This window comes from Scyliorhinus canicula, chromosome 28, assembly GCF_902713615.1.
Source record: "Scyliorhinus canicula chromosome 28, sScyCan1.1, whole genome shotgun sequence".
Taxonomy (NCBI): Eukaryota; Metazoa; Chordata; class Chondrichthyes; order Carcharhiniformes; family Scyliorhinidae; genus Scyliorhinus; species Scyliorhinus canicula.
The window spans coordinates 5251549-5269505 of record NC_052173.1 but is presented as its reverse complement, the minus strand read 5'-3'; the positions used below and the strand labels follow the sequence as shown (position 1 = coordinate 5269505).

At 49.1% G+C, this 17957-nt stretch overlaps 1 protein-coding gene across 1 annotated transcript in view; it reads left to right on the top strand.

Moving 5' to 3' along the window:
- Window positions 1-17957, top strand: part of os9 (OS9 endoplasmic reticulum lectin) — a 67164-nt gene that overhangs the window by 7683 nt on the left and 41524 nt on the right.

Sequence of the window (17957 nt, the reverse complement as noted above, 5' to 3'; positions counted from 1 at the left end):
TATCTATCTTGAAAACATTAAATTAAGGAGCCTCAATTGCTTCACTGGGCAAGGAATTCCATAGATTCACAACCCTTTGGGTGAAGAAGTTCCTCCTAAACTCAGTCCTAAATCTACTTCCCCTTATTTTGAGGCTATGCCCCCTAGTTCTGCTTTCACCTGCTAGTGGAAACAACCTGCCCGCATCTATCCTATCTATTCCCTTCATAATTTTACACGTTTCTATAAGATCCTTCCGCATCCTTCTAAATTCCAATGAGTACAGTCCCAGTCTACTCAACCTCTCCTCATAATCCAACCCCCTCAGCTCTGGGATTAACCTAGTGAATCTCCCCTGCACACCCTCCAGTGCCAGTACGTCCTTTCTCGGGTAAGGAGACCAAACCTGAACACAATACTCCAGGTGTGGCCTCACTAACACCATTACTGTTGCAGCATAACCTCCCTAGTCTTAAACTCCATCCCTCTAGCAATGAAAGACAAAATTCCGTTCGCCGCCTTAATCACCTGTTGCACCTGTAAACCAACCTTCTGTGACTCATGCACTAGCACACCCAAGTCTCTCTGCACAGCGGCATGCTTTAATATTTTATCGTTTAAATAATAATCCCGTTTGCTGTTATTCCTACCAAAATGGATAACCTCACATTTGTCAACATTGTATTCCATCTGCCAGACCCTAGCCCATTCACTTAACCTATCCAAATCCCTCTGCAGACTTCCGGTATCCTCTGCACTTTTCGCTTTACCACTCACCTTTGTGTCGTCTGCAAACTTGGACACATTGCCCTTGGTCCCCAACTCCAAATCATCAATGTAAATTGTGAACAATTGTGGGCCCAACACTGATCCCTGAGGGACACCACTAGCGACTGATTGCCAACCAGAGAAACACCCATTAACCCCCACTCTTTGCTTTCGATAATCCTTGCATATATTTCAACATTCTTTTTTCCTTGAGGTGGAGCAAATATTAATATCTTATGGGTGTGAAGACAGTACGACCTAATATGGATTGTATTATAACTGACAAGACAATCACATTAACCTTGCAGCAGCCCATCTCCAATCATAACCGTTCGTTTCTGGCAGGAAAGACCACCTCCAAATCTGGCGAAAATGTATTTTGCACATCTTCAAAACTTCTGGCCTGACTTAACAGCAACCTTTAATATCTTGGGTAAAGCATTTCATAAAGTACCACATCAAAGATCGGGTGGCACAGTGGTTAGCACTGCTTCCTCACAGCGCCAGGGACTCGGGTCCGACGTCGGGTGACTGTGTGAAGTCTGCACGTTCTCCCCGTGCCTATGTGGGTTTCCTCCAACTGCTCCGGTTTCCTCCCACAGTCCAAAGATGTGCGGGTTCGGTGAATTGGCCATGTTAATATTGCCCAAAATTTTGGTGGGGTTACGGAGATGAGAGTAGGGGATTGGGACTAGCTAGGGTGCTCTTTCGGAGCAAGGGCCGGTGCAGACTCGATGGGCCAAATGGCCGCCTCCTCCACTGTAGGGATTCTATGATTAGTGCAGAAGATAAGAGCACATGGTGTAAGGGGTAACATTACCATAGATAAAGGATTGGTTAGCTAGCAGAGAGTAGCGATAATTGCAGAGAGTAGGAATCAATGGGCCTTTTTCAGATTAGTAAACTATAACAAATGGAGTGCCACGGGAATCAGTGCTGGGTCCTCAACTATTTACAATCTACATCAATGACTTAGATGAAAGGAGCAACTGTGTAGTAGCTAAATTGGCAGAAGATGGGAAGGCGAGCAGGTTGTCAAGAGGATTTAAGTGAGAGTCTGCAACGGGATACGGGTTAAAGTTGCGCAGGTTACGTGGGTGGCAGAATGGCAAATGGAGTAATGTGGGAAATGTGAACTTGTCCACTTTGGCAGGAAGAATAGAAAAACAGCAAATTATTTACATGTAGCTAGATTGCAGAACTCTTGAGGTACAGAGGGATCTGGGTGTCCGAGTACATGATTCAGGAAAAGTTCGTATCCAGATGCAGCAAGTGATCAGGAAGACAAATGGAATGTTGCTTATTGCAAGGGGAATGAATGGACTGTAAATGTAGGGATGTTTTACTGCAGATGTTTAACAACATCCAGAGTCTTGTGTGGAGTTTTGGCCTCCTTATTTAATCGCTTTTGAAACCGTTCAGAGACGATTCACTGAAGTCATCCTATGATATTTTATGATGGCAGGTTGGGCCTGTACCCATTTGCGTTTAGAAGAATCAAAGGTGATCTTATCGAGACATGCAAGATCCTGAGGGGATTTTATCGGGTGGGGGCAGACTAAAGCTCAAGAACACAGTTTAAGGTCTCCCTTCATGGCATTGATGTGTGCTATAGTGTTGTCCTGTCTTTAAGTTGTTCATGGATGTGGATGTTCCTGGCTAGGCCAGCACTTGAATTGTTCTTGAGAAGGTGGTGGTGAGCTGCCGCCTTGAACCACTGGGTGCATAATGCTGTTAGGGAGGGGGTTCCAAGGTTTTGACCCAGTGACAGTGAAGGAACGGCTGATATATTTCCAAGTCAGGGTGGTGAGTGACTTGGTGGGGATCTGTGGTGTTCCCATGTGTCTGCTGCCCTTGTCCTTGGAAGGTGCTGTCGAAGAAGCCTGGGTGAGTTCCAGCAGTGTGTCTTGTAGATGGTACAAGCGCTGCCATTGTGCGTTGGTGGTGGAGGGACCGCAGCAGTTTAAGTCAGCTCACCACCACCTTCTTGAGGGCAATTCATTGGGAACAATAAATTATGCCCACATCCCATGAATGAATAAAAAAAAATGTTTTATGCTAAAAAATGTAATTATCCGCTGATTAAGTTAAGCAATGTACAGGAGATAGTAAAGCAGCACTGTAATGCCAATTAAATTCAACTAATTGGAGTTAAATTTGAATTAAGTAAACTGTATTTTTGTGTTTTGGTAATGACTATGCAGGCAGCTTATTGGCTGGGAAAGAAGCAAACTGAAAAGGGAAAAGCAAAGAAAAGGGTTCCAAATTTGTTTCTTTTCACTTTTCGGATATTGGATATTTGGAGATCCACTATTCACTAATCAATTAATTTGCTGCTTGTGAGATCTAACTGTAAATTCACTGCTGCATTTGTATTACACCGGTGACTACTTGGCAAAGGGCATTTTCTGTTGGCTGCGAAACACTGGGATGAGACTTTAGAAGGTGATACAGAAGCTTGTTTAAGTCTCTGTTAATACCAGCCTGGACCTAGCAATGAGGGGAGGTTGCCAAGTAGTTCCTGCTGAGTGCCATCTGGGTTTCCCACTTCTGCTTTCTAAACCCCACGTGCACATGCCTGGCCTTCACTCTGTAATCAGTAACCTCCGACTGCAGTGTGTCTGCGATTGGAAATTTGCCGTGCTGTGAATTGTGTGTGCATACCTTACTACTGTGTTGTGTGACTTGCTGGCGTTTAACTGGGATTTAAGAGGGGATGAAGTTACCACATTATCAAAACTGCAAATTGTAATTGTCAGACAGAAAACAGAAACGATCTAGAATTTCACAAAGGGTTTACGGTTCGGAGAGATTTCCCAAAATATGAGTGAAACCAAATAACTTGCAAGTTATATTCGCAAACAAATAGTGTTACTTTTGAATTTCAGTTTCTTGGCCAGTATGTTGACTGGGCTCTTGGCTCTTATTTGTCACCTTGGCAAGACAGTCTGGTCCCTGCTTGAACAGCGCAATGAGTTGCCTTCCTCTTTCAATGGACCAAAATTAAACCTCTCGCAGTTGTTTATGCAAACTAAAGAAACCACAGTTAAGATAGCTTTGCAGCTGTTCAGTTCTGCCCTCAGCTTCTGGGAAATTTCATGTAAGGAAATTAGGGTGACAAGATTGTATTTCTAAGGCTTTTAATATGATAAAGAAGGGTGATCTGATGGAGGTCTTTACGGTTATGAAAGGGCTAAGAAACGTCTTTACGCATTGAGTTGTTGGAACATGGACCCCGTTCCCACAGGCAATTGTTGAGGCAAATAGTGCAGATGCTTTTAGGGGGAATTTGGATTTGGTTGTTGTCACGTGTACTGAGGTACAGTGTTCGTACGTGCTCTTAGACTTTTGCATCTCCTGCCCGATGGAAGGTTGGAAGAGAGAATAACCCAGGTGGGAGGGGTCTTTGATTATGCTGCCCGCTTTCCCCCGGCAGCGGGAGGTGTGGATGGGAGGCAGGTTTGTGTGATGGACTGGGCGGTGTTCACGACTCTCTGTAGTTTCTTATGGTATTGGGCCGAGCAGTTGCCATACCAGGCTGTGATGCAGCCCGATAGGATGCTTTCTATGGTGCATCTGTAAAAGTTGGTTAGAGTCAAATGTGGGAATGCCGGATTTGCTTAGTTTCCTGAGGAAGTATAGGCGCTGTTGTGCTTTCTTGGTGGTAGTGTTGACGTGGGTGGACCAGGACAGATTGTTGGTGATGTGCACACCTTGTCAACCATCTCCACCTCTGCCCCATTGATGCTGACAGGGATGTGTACAGTACTTTGCTTCCTGAAGTCAATGACCAGCTCTTTAGTTTTGCTGGCATTGAGGGATAGATTGTTGTTGTTGCACCACTCCACCAGGTTCTCTATCTCCCTCCTTATTCTGACTCATCGTTGTTCGAGATCGGACCCACCTATGGTCGTGTCAGCAAACTTGTAGATGGGGTTGAAGCCAAATTTTGCCATGCAGTCCTGTGTGTATACGGAGTATAGTAGGGGGCTAAGTACACAGCCTTACAGAGCCCCGATATTGAGGGTTATCGTGGAGGAGGAGGTGTTGTTTATTCTTACTGATTGTGATCTATGGGTCAGAAAGTCGAGGATCCAGTTGCAGACTGAGGAGCCAAGTCCGAGGTTTGGGAGTTTTGATATGACCTTGGTTGGCGATTGATGAATGATTTCAAAAGGACATTGGATGAGCGCTCAATGGAATTAAACTTACGGAGGTAGAACAAGGGAATAGGACTTACTGGATTTCTCATTGGACGTGATGGATCAAAATGCCTCCTGACTCTGACTCCATGATACTCATTGGATTTATACACTCCCTGCTATTTTCTTTCTATTGATTCTTTATGGAGCAATGTACCAGAATGCTATTTGGTGTGTACAAAGCACAGCTCATATTGATGATTCACTCTGTATGAAGCAGTTGAATGCTCCTTTGTGCCATGTTTACCTGTAGCCTAAGGGTTTTTATTTGTGTGAATGTCTTGTTTTGAAGATCGTTTCCAAAGCGACTATGAATATTCCCTCAATTGCATTGAGGGTGGTGGAGCAATCTGCCAGTATATCTGAACTAGCAAGTGCCTGCTCTCCTCCCCTTTTGGGAGACATCTGGCTTGCTCTTGACACGTCCATCAGTAACATACCTGAGGTCAGACATTCAGTGCTGTGTTTAGTCGCCACTCTGCTGTGTAATGATGATCTGCCACACTGAGACGCAGTGTTACCGTCATACCAGCAGAATGATATTGATTATACAACACCAAAACCGGCTATTCAGCCCAGCTGGCCTGTGCTGGTGTTTATACCCCACACTGTCTCCCCCTCGTTTATCTGCCTCACTGTTAACGCTCAGCACATCTTTATATTCCCTTCCATGCACTTTCTAGTCTTTTAAAAGTATTGAAGTTATTAGCCTCAACTGCTTCCTGTGACAGCGCGTTTCACCATTATAAGTACAGTGGTTAGCACTGCTGCCTCAGCGCCAGAGACCTGGGTTCGATTCCGGCCTTGGGTGACTGTCTGTGTGGAGTTTGCACGTTCTCCCCGGGTCTGTGTGGGTTTCCTCCGGGTGCTCTGGTTTCCTCCCACAGTCCAAAGATGTGCAGGTTAGGTGGATTGGCCATGATAAATCAAAGAAATCATAGAATTTACAGTGCAGAAGGAGGCCATTCAGCCCATCGAGTCTGCACCGGCTCTTGGAAAGAGCACCCTACCCAAGGTCAACAACTCCATCCTATCCCCATAACCCAGTAACCCCACCCAACACTAAGGGCAATTTTGGACACTAAGGGCAATTTAGCATGGCCAATCCACCTAACCTGCACATCTTTGGACTGTGGGAGGAAACCAGAGCACCCGGAGGAAACCCACGCACACACGGGGAGGATGTGCAGACTCCGCACAGACAGTGACACAAGCCAGAATCGAACCTGGGACCCTGGAGCTGTGAAGCGATTGTGCTATCCACAATGCTACCGTGCTGTCCCACAGTAATAATAATCGTAATTGCTTATTGTCACAAGTAGACTTTCAAGTTACTGTGAAACGCCCCTAGTCGCCACATTCCAGCGCCTGTTCGGGGAGGCGGGTACAGGAATTGAACCGTGCTGCTGGTCTTGTTCTGCATTACAAGCCAGCTGTTTAGCCCACTGTGCTAAACCAAACCATTGTCCAAAGATGTGCAGGGTAGGTGGATTGGCCATATCTTTTTATTAAAACAGTAAAAAATATATACAGGGCCAAACGGTACAAACACTAATTTTGTGTTGGAGAAACAGGGTACCCTCCCCTCAGTACCAATGTAGGGGGAGGGGAGGGGGGATAATCTGATTATTAAAACAGTTCACAACACGTTTTTACAAAAAACAAATGGTACAAGCACTAAACTTTGTGTTGTAGAGACCAGATACCCTCGCCTCTGTACCAACAGAAGGGAAAGGAAGGGGGGTGGTGAGGAGGGAGGGAGAGAGTTGGAGTGTTGATGGAGGGGGGCTCAATAGGACACTGCCTGAACTATCTACAGAGGCAGAAAAACAAAAGAACCATCAATTATGATGTGCCAGATTATGGGAGTTCCCCAGAGGGGGCGACATAGTGTCAGGCACGAGTGAGCCCCGCTACAGAGCATCTCATGCACCCTGCGCTCCCGACACTGGGCGGCTGACAGCCTTTGGACAGTCGCCCTCCGGGCCCGAATCCTCCACCACACTGAGTGCGGCGGGCGACACGGGCCCACCATCCAACCCAGGGGCTGCCTTGGTCTCACCACTGGGTGAGTACTGGATTAATAGGTCAGAAGGTGAAAGCATTGAGCTAGGGAATAGGGCCAGTATGGCTCTGAGGAAGAGCAGACAGGGAGATGTTGCTGAACAAAGCGGGTCTGGTGGCCTGAAGTGCATATGTTTTAATGCAAGAAGTATTATGGGTAAGGCAGATGAACTTAGAGCTTGGATTAGTACTTGGAACTATGATGTTGCCATTACAGAGACCTGGTTGAGGGAAGGACAGGATTGGCAGCTAAACGTTCCAGGATTTAGATGTTTCAGGCGGGATAGAGGGAGATGTAAAAGGGGTGGCGGAGTTGCGCTACTGGTTAGGGAGAATATCACAGCTGTACTACGGGAGGACACCTCAGAGGGCAGTGAGGCTATATGGGTAGAGATCAGGAATAGGAAGGATGCAGTCACAATGTTGAGTGTTTACTACAGGCCTCCCAACAGCCAGCGGGAGATAGAGAAGCAGACAGGTAGACAGATTTTGGAAAAGAGTAAAAACAACAGGGTTGTTGTGATGGGAGACTTCAATTTCCCCAATATTGACTGGGACTCACTTAGTGCGAGGGGCTTAGACGGGGCAGAGTTTCTAAGGAGCATCCAGGAGGGCTTCTTAAAACGATATGTAGACAGTCAAACTAGGGAAGGGGCTGTACTGGGAAATGAGCCCGGTAAGGTGGTAGAAGTTTCAGTAGGGGAGCATTTCGGGAACAGTGACCACAATGCAGTAAGTTTTAAAGTGCTGGGGGACAAGGATAAGAGTGGTCCTAGGGTGAAAGTGCTAAATTGGGGGAAGGCTAATTATAACAATATTAGGTGGGAACTGAAGAACCTAGATTGGGTGCGGATTTTTGAGGGTAAATCAACATCTGACATGTGGGAGGCTTTCAAATGTCAGTTGAAAGGAATTCAGGACCGGCATGTTCCTGTGCGGAAGAAGGATAAATACGGCAAATTTCGGGAACCTTGGATAACGAGAGGTATTGTAGGCCTCGTCAAAAAGGAAAAGGAGGCATTTGGCAGGGCTAGAAGGCTGGGAATAGACGAAGCCCGTGTGGAATATAAGGAAAGTAGGAAGGAACCTAAGCAAGGAGTCAGGAGGGCGAGAAAAGATAACGAAAAGTCATTGGCAAATAGGGTTAAGGAAAATCCCAAGGCTTTTTACATGCACATAAAAAGCAAGAGGGTAGTCAGGGAAAGGGTTGGCCCACTGAAGGATAGGCAAGGGAATCTATGTGTGGAGCCAGAGGAAATGGGCAAGGTACTAAATGAATATGTTGCATCAGTATTCGGCAAAGAGAAGGAATTGGTGGATGTTGAGTCTGGAGAACGGTGTCTAGATAGCCTGGGTCACATTGAGATCCAAAAAGACGAGGTGTTGGGCGTCTTGAAAACTATTAAGGTAGATAAGTCCCCAGGGCCGGATGGGATCTACCCCAGAATACTGAAGGAGGCTAGAGAGGAAATTGCTGAGGCCTTGACAGAAATCTTTGGATCCTCACTGCCTTCAGGTGATGTCCCGGAGGACTGGAGAATAGCCAATGTTGTTCCTTTGTTTAGGAAGGGTAGCAAGGATAACCCAGGGAACTACAGGCTGGTGAGCCTTACGTCAGTGGTAGGGAAATTACTGGAGAGAATTCTTCGAGACAGGATCTACTCCCATTTGGAAGCAAATGGACATATTAATGAGAGGCAGCATGGTTTTGTGAAGGGGAGGTCGTGTCTCACTATCTTGAGTTTTTCGAAGCGGTCACAAAGATGATTGATGCAGGCCGGGCAGTGGATGTTGTCTATATGGACTTCAGTTAGGCCTTTGACAAGGTCCCTCATGGCAGGCTGGTACAAAAGGGGAAGTCGCACGGGATCAGAGGTGAACTGGCAAGGTGGATACAGAACTGGCTAGGCCATAGAAGGCAGAGTAGCAGCAATGGAAGGGTGCTTTTCTGATTGGAGGGCTGTGACTAGTGGTGTTCCGCAGGGATCAGTGCTGGGACCTTTGCTGTTCATAGTATATATAAATGATTTAGAGGAAAATGTAACTGGTCTGATTAGTAAGTTTGCAGACGACACCAAGGTAGGTGGAATTGCGGATAGCGATGAGGACTGTCAGAGGATAAAGCAGGATTTAGATCGTTTGGAGACTTGGACGGAGAGATGGCAGATGGAGTTTAATCCAGACAAATGTGAGGTAATGCATTTTGGACGGTCTAATGCAGGTAGGAAATATACAGTGAATGGTAGAACCCTCAAGAGTATTGAAAGTCAGAGAGATCTAGGTACAGGTCACTGAAAGGGGCAACACAGGTGGAGAAGGTAGTCAAGAAGGCATACGAGATGCTTGCCTTCATTGGCCGGGGCATTGAGTATAAGAATTGGCAAGTCATGTTGCAGCTGTATAGAACCTTGGTTAGGCCACACTTGGAGTATAGTGTTCAATTCTGGTCGCCACACTACCAGAAGGATGTGGAGGCTTTAGAGAGGGTGCAGAAGAGATTTACCAGGATGTTGCCTGGTATGGAGGGCATTAGCTATGAGGAGCGGCTGAATAAACTTGGTTTGTTCTCACTGGAACGACGGAGGTTGAGGGGCGACCTGATAGAGGCCTACAAAATTATGAGTGGCATAGACAGAGTCAGAGGCTTTTCCCCAGGGTAGAGGGGTCAATTACTAGGGGGCATAGGTTTAAGATGCAAGGGGCAAGGTTTAGAGGAGATGTACGAGGCAAGTTTTTTTTACACAGAGGGTAGTGGGTGCCTGGAACTCGCTGCCGGAGGTGGTGGTGGAAGCCGGGACAATAGTGATGTTTAAGGGGCATCTTGACAAATACATGAATAGGATGGGAATAGAGGGATACGGACCCAGGAAGTGTAGAAGATTTTAGTTTAGACGGGCAGCATGGTCGGCGCAGGCTTGGAGGGCTGAAGGGCCTGTTCCTGCGCTGTACTTTTCTTTGTTCTTTGATCATCAACAGGCGGGATCGCCTCAGGCTCCTCCCAGGTCCCCAGGCCAGTGGGAGGCGATGGTGCAGATGCCAGCTCCGCCCCGGTCGCCTGGTGACCGGAAGGCCCCGAAAATAACTCTGGAAACAGGTCCGGAATGCTGGCAGAGGTGTCCAAAGACGGCGGTTGGGACAACGGGTCTTCCAAACCATAACCCGCTAAGAAGCAAGGGGTTATTGCTGACCCCCTCCCCAGAGAAATTGAACAAGTCCGGGGTGCTAAATTGTACTGGGTGGAGTCCGACCCTGAAGCACCCTGCTCGGGGGACAGCGGAAACTTCCTCACTATCCCCCCTCCCCCCGCCTCTTTTCTTTTGGGGACTGGGCGTGACATCTATGGGGAAAAAAATTGCTTATTGTAACAAGTAGGCTTCAAATGAAGTTACTGTGAAAAGCCCCTAGTCGCCACATTCCGGCACCTATTCGGGGAGGCTGGTACGGGAATCGAACTGTGCTGCTGGCCTGCCTTGGTCTGCTTTCAAAGCCAGCGATTTAGCTCTGTGCTAAACAGCCCCTAAGAACCTGGATTGACGTTGTTTGGGGGGGCGGGGGGGGCGGAGTCACACACCGGGGAGACCTCTATCTCTGGAGGCCCCTCCAGGCTGACTCCTTGTCCCTCAATGCTTCCCTCCAGAATTTGTGGCTGGGACAGAGCACCCTCTGATTCGGGGTCACGTACCTCAGTACCGTCACCCACAGGGGCCAGCGCAGAAGTGTCGATGGGCCCGACATCCGATGGCAAAATGTCACCGGGTTGCTGGGTGATGGTGGAGTGAGGTGTAACGGCTGCACCCGGGTCAGTAGTCAGGGTCAGAAGGATCCAAACCTGAACGCTGGCGAATTGCCCTGTTGGTCTTCCTCTCAGCCTTCTGGCCACGCGGCTGTCCCCTCACCTCCACGCCAGTGGGAGTAGAGGGGGCGGCGTGCCATCCATCTGCGATCCATCAGCGGCAGTGTTAGAGGTGGGGCAATTTTTTCTAGTATGTCCCACCTTCTTGCAGGCGTAGCACTGCACGCCACCCGCAGACCTGAAGATGCGGTAGGTTTTGTCCCCAAAAGGGATCTCAAAAGTCCCTTCCAGGACCACCTCCCGGGCCAGGGAAACAAAGACCTGGTGCCGGAATGAGAAAATATCCTTGAGGGTGGGATCTTTGAGGCCGAGCAGGAGCAGTATCAGCCCTGACTGTACCTTCCCCAGTTGATGGAGGTGGGTGAGAAGGAGCTCCGTGGGAATAAAAGGCGGGACAGTAGAGGGGATAACTCTCGGCAGTAGCCTCCAGCGGGTCCACCGCCAGGTAGATCCCGCCCACCGTGAGCCCCTTTTCCAGCCCACTCAGCTCTCAAAAAGAAGACTGCCATACACCTTCGAGGCTGCAACTATGGCCGAAGGGGCAGCACGGGAGCATGGTGATTAGCATAAATGGTTTACAGCTCCAGGGTCCCAGGTTCGATGATAGGGGATAGAGAGGGTGGATTGGGGGGGGGAGAGAAGGCACAGGAGGATGGGGCACAGGGGGACGGACTGCGGTGTGCCCCGAGTACAAGGGAGGGAAGGGGAGGGAGGAACAGGAAGTTAAGGCACAAAAGGACAGGCCGGTGCCGAGGAAAGTCTTGTGGGCTGGTCCCCCAAAAGGTCTGCGATCCAGCAGCGGGTGGGTGGGTGAGGGACAGGGTCTTCAGCCCAGCAAAGCAGTCCACAGATATTATCTCGTCTCAGCGTTATCGGCCAATGAAAACAAGATAAAGTCCAGTTGCAGCAACCTTCTCCTCCTCTTCGTCCCCTTCCAAGTGTTGCAGCAACCTCCTGTTTGCTGGGAGGCCTCAGTCCCGAGGGCTCTGCAGGTGAAACAGGCACAAACTGCAGACAGTCCCAGCTCCAAGGGCCCTGCAGATGGAACAGGCAGCAAACAGTACCGGCCCCTCCTCCTCTCCTGCTGCAGGCTCTGGAAATGCATGGAGGCAGACAGGCAGTGTGTAAATCCAGTCCCAGGCTGGAACTCTTATCCACTCCAGGCCAGGCCAAACCTACACCTGTGAAGTCTGCTTTGCCTCTCTTGCAGCTACCTGTAACATCCGGTGAGCTTCAGATAAACCAGGCAGCAGCAAATGTCATCCTCCCTGTCTCCTTTCTCCATCATCCAGGTAATTCAGCAACCACCAGCTCTGGACACAGCAGCAAACTGAGCAACAGAGAGCAGCTGCAGCTACTCAAGGTGGATTGGCCATGTTAAATTGTCCCTTAGTGTCCAAAGATGTACAGGTTAGGTGGATTGGCCATGTTAAATTGTCCCTTAGTGTCCAAAGATGTGCAGGTTAGGTGGATTGGCCATGCTAAATTGTCCCTAGTGTCCAAAGATGTGCAGGTTAGGTGGATTGGCCATGCTAAATTGTCCCTTAGTGTCCAAAGATGTACAGGTTGTAGCGCTAACAATTGTACTCAAAGACGAGAGACTAGTACAATAGAGGCTTTTTTGCTGTGCGATGCTATTCCTCCATCTGCAACTGTAGACTAGGGTCTGAGTGACTCACACGCATATTTATACACAAGCTCCCTGTGGGCGGAGCTAGCCGGCAGGGGCTTACCGGAGGAACCTGTATTACAGGTACAGGCATACATCCCCCTACTGCAAGTACACATCACTACAGTGGTTATCTCACCACATTCACCCCCTGTAAAAAAATGAGTCCGGCGGGGGTGACGTGTAACTATAATACAAAGGATGAGCTATTTACAAGAGGGTCCAAACAAAGAAAACCAAGAGTCCATCTGGTCAGCAGGTCACAGATTGAGCCGAACCGGCGGTCGAATGTTCCGCTGTGATCGGCGTAGCTGTGGTAGCGATGTCGGTGCAGGTGCTGGCGGTGTTGGTGCTGGCTGCTGGCGGGATGACTCCGAGAGCGAGCTGAAATCTTCCGTGTCCTCCAGTGTGGGCAGGGGGACAAGGGATGGACCTGGTGGGGACGCATAGGGGGGCGCTGGGGAAAAGGAGGGTGGTGCGGGGGGAAAAGGGGGCGTGGGCATGGGATCGGCACCTGAGGGAGCCAGGTCCCGGAGCGAGACTGTGTCCTGGCGGCCTTCGGGGAACTCCACGTAGGCATACTGAGGCTACCCATATAGCCTCGATGATACCCTCCCGAAGCAGCCGCTGAACTTCGGACCTGATGAAGGCCTTATCCTGGGTGCTGTACCGTCTGCTCCTGGTGGCGACGGGCTTGCAGTCTGCGGTCAGATTGGCAAAGAGTGAGGGAGGCTCAACCTTGAGGGTCGCGAGGCCGCAAATGATGAGGGGAGGTAGGGGTCCGCCGAATTTGAGGGTGAGGCTCTGAAGATTGCACTGGAAATCCAGGCCTAGTAAGAGTGACGCGCAGAGGTTGGGGAGAATGTACAGACGGAAACGGTCGAATTCCACACCCTGTACAGTGAGTTTAACCAGGCAGAAACCCCGGATCGGGGCAGAGTGGGGCCCGGAGGCGAGAGAGACCTGCCGGTTGGCGGGATGGACCGCAAGGGAATAGCACCTTACCATGTCCGGGTGGACGCAGCTTTCGGTGCTCCCGGAGTCGATGAGGCAGGAGGTCACGTGGCCGTTGACCAGCACCGATGTGGAAGAGGGTGCCAGGTTGCGAGGACGCGACTGGACGAGCGTAACGGAGGCAAGTAGAGGGCGATCGGCGGTCGAGTCAGATGAGTCCGGCGAAGAGCGGTAGCGACCCGTGGCTCCGTCCCGGGGGAGGACAAAATGGCGGCATCTGGAGTACCTGTGGGTAAAATGGCAGCGCACGTTGTGGGGTCGGGACAAAATGGCGGCGCCCATGGAACGCACATGGCAGTGGTGGATGAAGATGGCGGCGTCCATGGAGCGCACGTGGCGGGGGCGGCAAAAGATGGCGGCGCCCACTGGTCGCACGTTGGGTCGAGGGAAGCGGATGACGGGGCCCATTGAGCAAGCGGCTGATGCGAGGGGACCGGCGGCGCGATAGCGGCAACCGTCCGGGACTGACACACCGCTGCAAAATGGCCTTTCTTGCCACAAGCTTTGCAGGTCGCGGTGCGAGCAGCGCTGGCGGGGGTGCTTCTGCTGACCGCAGAAGTAACAGTGGGGACCCCCAGGGAGCGCGGTGCGGCGAGCAGCGCAGGCGTAGTGCGTGGGGGTGGCTGCTGGGGGGCCGTTTGCGGGGTCCACGAGGGGTAGGACGGGTGGGCCTGGGGGGCCATTTGCGGGGTCCGCGAGGGGTAGGACGGGTGGGTCTGGGGGGCTGTTTGCGGGGTCCACGAGGGGTAGGACGGGTGGGCCGAGTGGCTAGCAGAGTAAGATCGCGCACTACGGGAGGCGGTCATCATGGAAAGCGCCAGGGCCTTTGCGGCCGCGAGGTCGGGGGCGGCCCCTTCCAGCAGTCGTTGCCGGATGGGGTCCGATGCAATGCCGGTAACAAAGGCATCGCGCATGAGTAAGTCAGAGTGTTCCGTGGCTGAGGGGGCCCGGCAGTCGCAGTCTCGTACCAGAGGTATAAGGGCCCTCCAGTAGTCCTCAATCGACTCACCCGGCTGCTGGACTCGAGTAGAGAGTTGATGCCTCGCAAACAGGGTGTTCGCCGACTGTGCATAGTTCTCCTTGAGCAGTTCCATAGCTGCGGTGTAGTCAGTCGCATCGTGAATTAGCGGAAAGACACTGGAGCTAAGTCTGGAGAACAGGAGTTGCTTTTTCTGAGCCTCCATCGGGGGAGGGTCTGCTGAAGAGATGTAGGCCTCGAAGACTGCAAGCCAGTGAACAAAGTCTTTTCTGGCGTGAGGCGAATGTGGATCCAGCTGCAGACGGTCAGGCTTGATTCTGATGTCCATGGTGAACGGAAAATCACACAGCAATAAATTGTAGCGCTAACAATTATACTCAAAGACGAGAGACTAGTACAATAGAGGCTTTATTGCTGTGCGATGCTATTCCTCCATCTGCAACTGTAGACTAGGGTCTGAGTGACTCACACGCATCTTTATACACAAGCTCCCTGTGGGCGGAGCTAGCTGGCAGGGGCTTACCGGAGGAACCTGTATTACAGGTACAGGCATACATCCCCCTACTGCAAGTACACATCACTGCAGTGGTTATCACCACACAGGTTAGGTGGATTGGCCATGTTAAATTGTCCATTAGTGTCCAAATGTGCAGGTTTGGTGAGAAAGGGTGGGGCTGGCAGATTTTTTTACTGTTGGGCATTTGCAAATGTAAGTCTATAATAATCTTTCAGTTTATATATTCATTTCAGCCCGCAAGTGTTCTAGATTTATCAAATTGAGTGAGGATTGTGTGTTTGACCTCTCATATATGTGATTATGGGTTGGGGCTTGACATATACTCTTGAGTGGTGATCAACCCAGGACACAACTATTTTCTCCATTTTCCTCTTCCTTTGCCCCCTTTCTCCACCAAACCTAAATTAGCTGGGAAAGTGCTCTGCGATGGCCAGAGGTTGCGAGATGCTGTACAAATGTGCACATCTTCTTTCCCAGAGTGGTGTAGCAAACGTTGTGGCATTGAGTGGTTCATCTACTTTGCTGGGAGTGGGAGAGCCCAAAAAAAGAAAGTTGGGACGATTCTGAAATTTGACAGATTGTGCTTGAGAAGTATAGAGCTGCAGAATTACCACGTGAAACGTGGCATGGATGATGACACTGAAACTAAATGTATATTGCAACTACACCATTAATGATGTGTTGTCTTCAGGTGAAACCTGACCTGTTGATGTGGACTGATGGACAGCTGGGCTCTGGAGGGGAAAAGCTTGACAAATTAGCATGCTGCAGGATATTGGTTCAAAATGGTGGCTGTCACAACTGAAAAGGTCGAATCTAAAATTAAGCACTGTGCATTTTCTCTTTGTGTGATCTGAAGTGACTGTTATGCTCTGCATTTAGCCAACCTATTGCTAAATCAAAATGTAAATAAGAGCTAATGGGTGTTTATTCTTGCAGTCACAATGTCAAGTTGTTCCTGATTTACCTGGAGCCATACCAAGCGAGCGAGCGCACGCACAATCAAAAGGGGACAATGCCCTATTTTGCTTTCAGGTTGTTTGTTTTCTATTTATAAAACATTAATTGTTGCAAAAGCTAATCTTGCAGCAGCCATGGCACGTGGATTGTAACTTGAATCACTTTGGGATTTTCACTTCAATAACTTGCTTCCATGCTGTTTTCTGCCTTCACGCACACATCTTTAATTACAACATTCCTTTCACATTCCTGTATGTTTCTGTAGCTGATCTTCATGTCGTGCAGTTTCTGCAGGCATCCAGCCAAACCTCTCTTAATTGCCAAAACAGTGTTTGCCCTTCCAGTGACATGGGTGGGGGGGGGGGGGGGGGGGGGGGGGGTGCTAACTACCTAAATTGTGGATGTGTTTCTGGCACTCCATTGGGAGGTTCAGCATTGGAAGGGCCTCCTTGTTAAATTGTTGCCCTCGCTTGGGCTGCTTAACCATTTTAACTGAAAAATCTCATTCTGCTGCAGTGCATTTTGACGTTTTAACTATTGAAGTGGCTAATTGTGAAGTGATAAAGAATCATTACTGCAGAGTGCAGATGTCCTGATTAACTTCCTTCCTCTCTTTCCATTCTTGCCAGCAAAATTGCATTCTCAGAGATCGCATTCTAAAAGCCTCACCCCTCCAGTTTGTTCATCTTGGAGAATAAAGAAATACTCCCTTCATTTTTAGTAAAGGAATGTCTGGCTCTAAATTCCTTAAATTCTGAGTCTTGTCTGCAGGTTAATAATATCTGCTCTGTCTACCAAGTAGACACTCTGTACTGGGCAAAACATTCTGGAGGCGCCAGTTCTGTCCTTTGTACTTGAGGACTGGTGTTGTATCTTTTCCTGTTTCTCAATAGGAGAGGCACAAAATCCACATGGCATAAGTTCAACGTCTTCCGCTTTCTTCCTTACCTGCTGGAGAAACTAACTGCAAACCTATCTCTACAGAAGGCCTACTGTAATCAGGGCAAATCTAATTGCAGTATTTGGAGAAGATGTGCATTACCAACTTTGGCTCAGTTGGCGACACTCTTGCCTTTAAGTCAAAAGGTGTGGAGATGCTGGCGTTGGACTGGAGTGGGCACAGAAAGAAGTCTTACAACACCAGGTTAAAAGTCCAACAGGTTTATTTGGCATCACAAAACTTTTGGAGCGCAGCTCCTTCATCGGGTGAATGAAGAGGTAGGTTACACAAAGGTATACCAGCAAAGACTCTCATTCAAAGTATCATCTTGCATCACTGGCTTTGTCTATATATGCTGTGTTTGTGTAACCTACCTCTTCACTCACCCGATGAAGGAGCTGCGCTCCGAAAACGTGTGAAACTTAAGTCAAAAGGTTCTGGGTTCAAGTCCCACATCTGAGACAGGAACACAAAATCTAGGCTGACACTCCAGTGCAGTGCTGCACCATGCTTCATTGAATGGATGAATTGTCCGGAAATCCCAAAGTGCCTTGATGGTCCATGGTGTGAAATTAGCTCACTTCTGCCAAGGTAGTGATGGGTACACAATATAATTGTCCTCGCTCTCTGCAGTGTCCCCACTCCTGATCTCTATCTAAAATCTCATTTTAATGCTCATGTCCGTCTGAACATATGGTGAAGAATTCAGAGAGGTGCCTGGGGTGGGTGGACGGGGTGCAGTGAAGAATAAGACTTTCCAGTGACCCTTGAGACCCTGGCACCTTTGACAAGTGGCATCCTAGTTGGTCTGCTATGGTGGTTAAGTTGGTTCATTTTATTAAATTCAAATATTGTGGGAAAATTTAAAAGGAATATGAGTGTATAAAAGGAATATGTGAGGGTATATGGTTGACGTTGGATTATAAATTTAAATTAAAGTGAATTTGTAGAAGCGAACGCACAAAACTCGGGCATTTCTAAGAATTTAATGTATAATGTATGGTTCACTTGA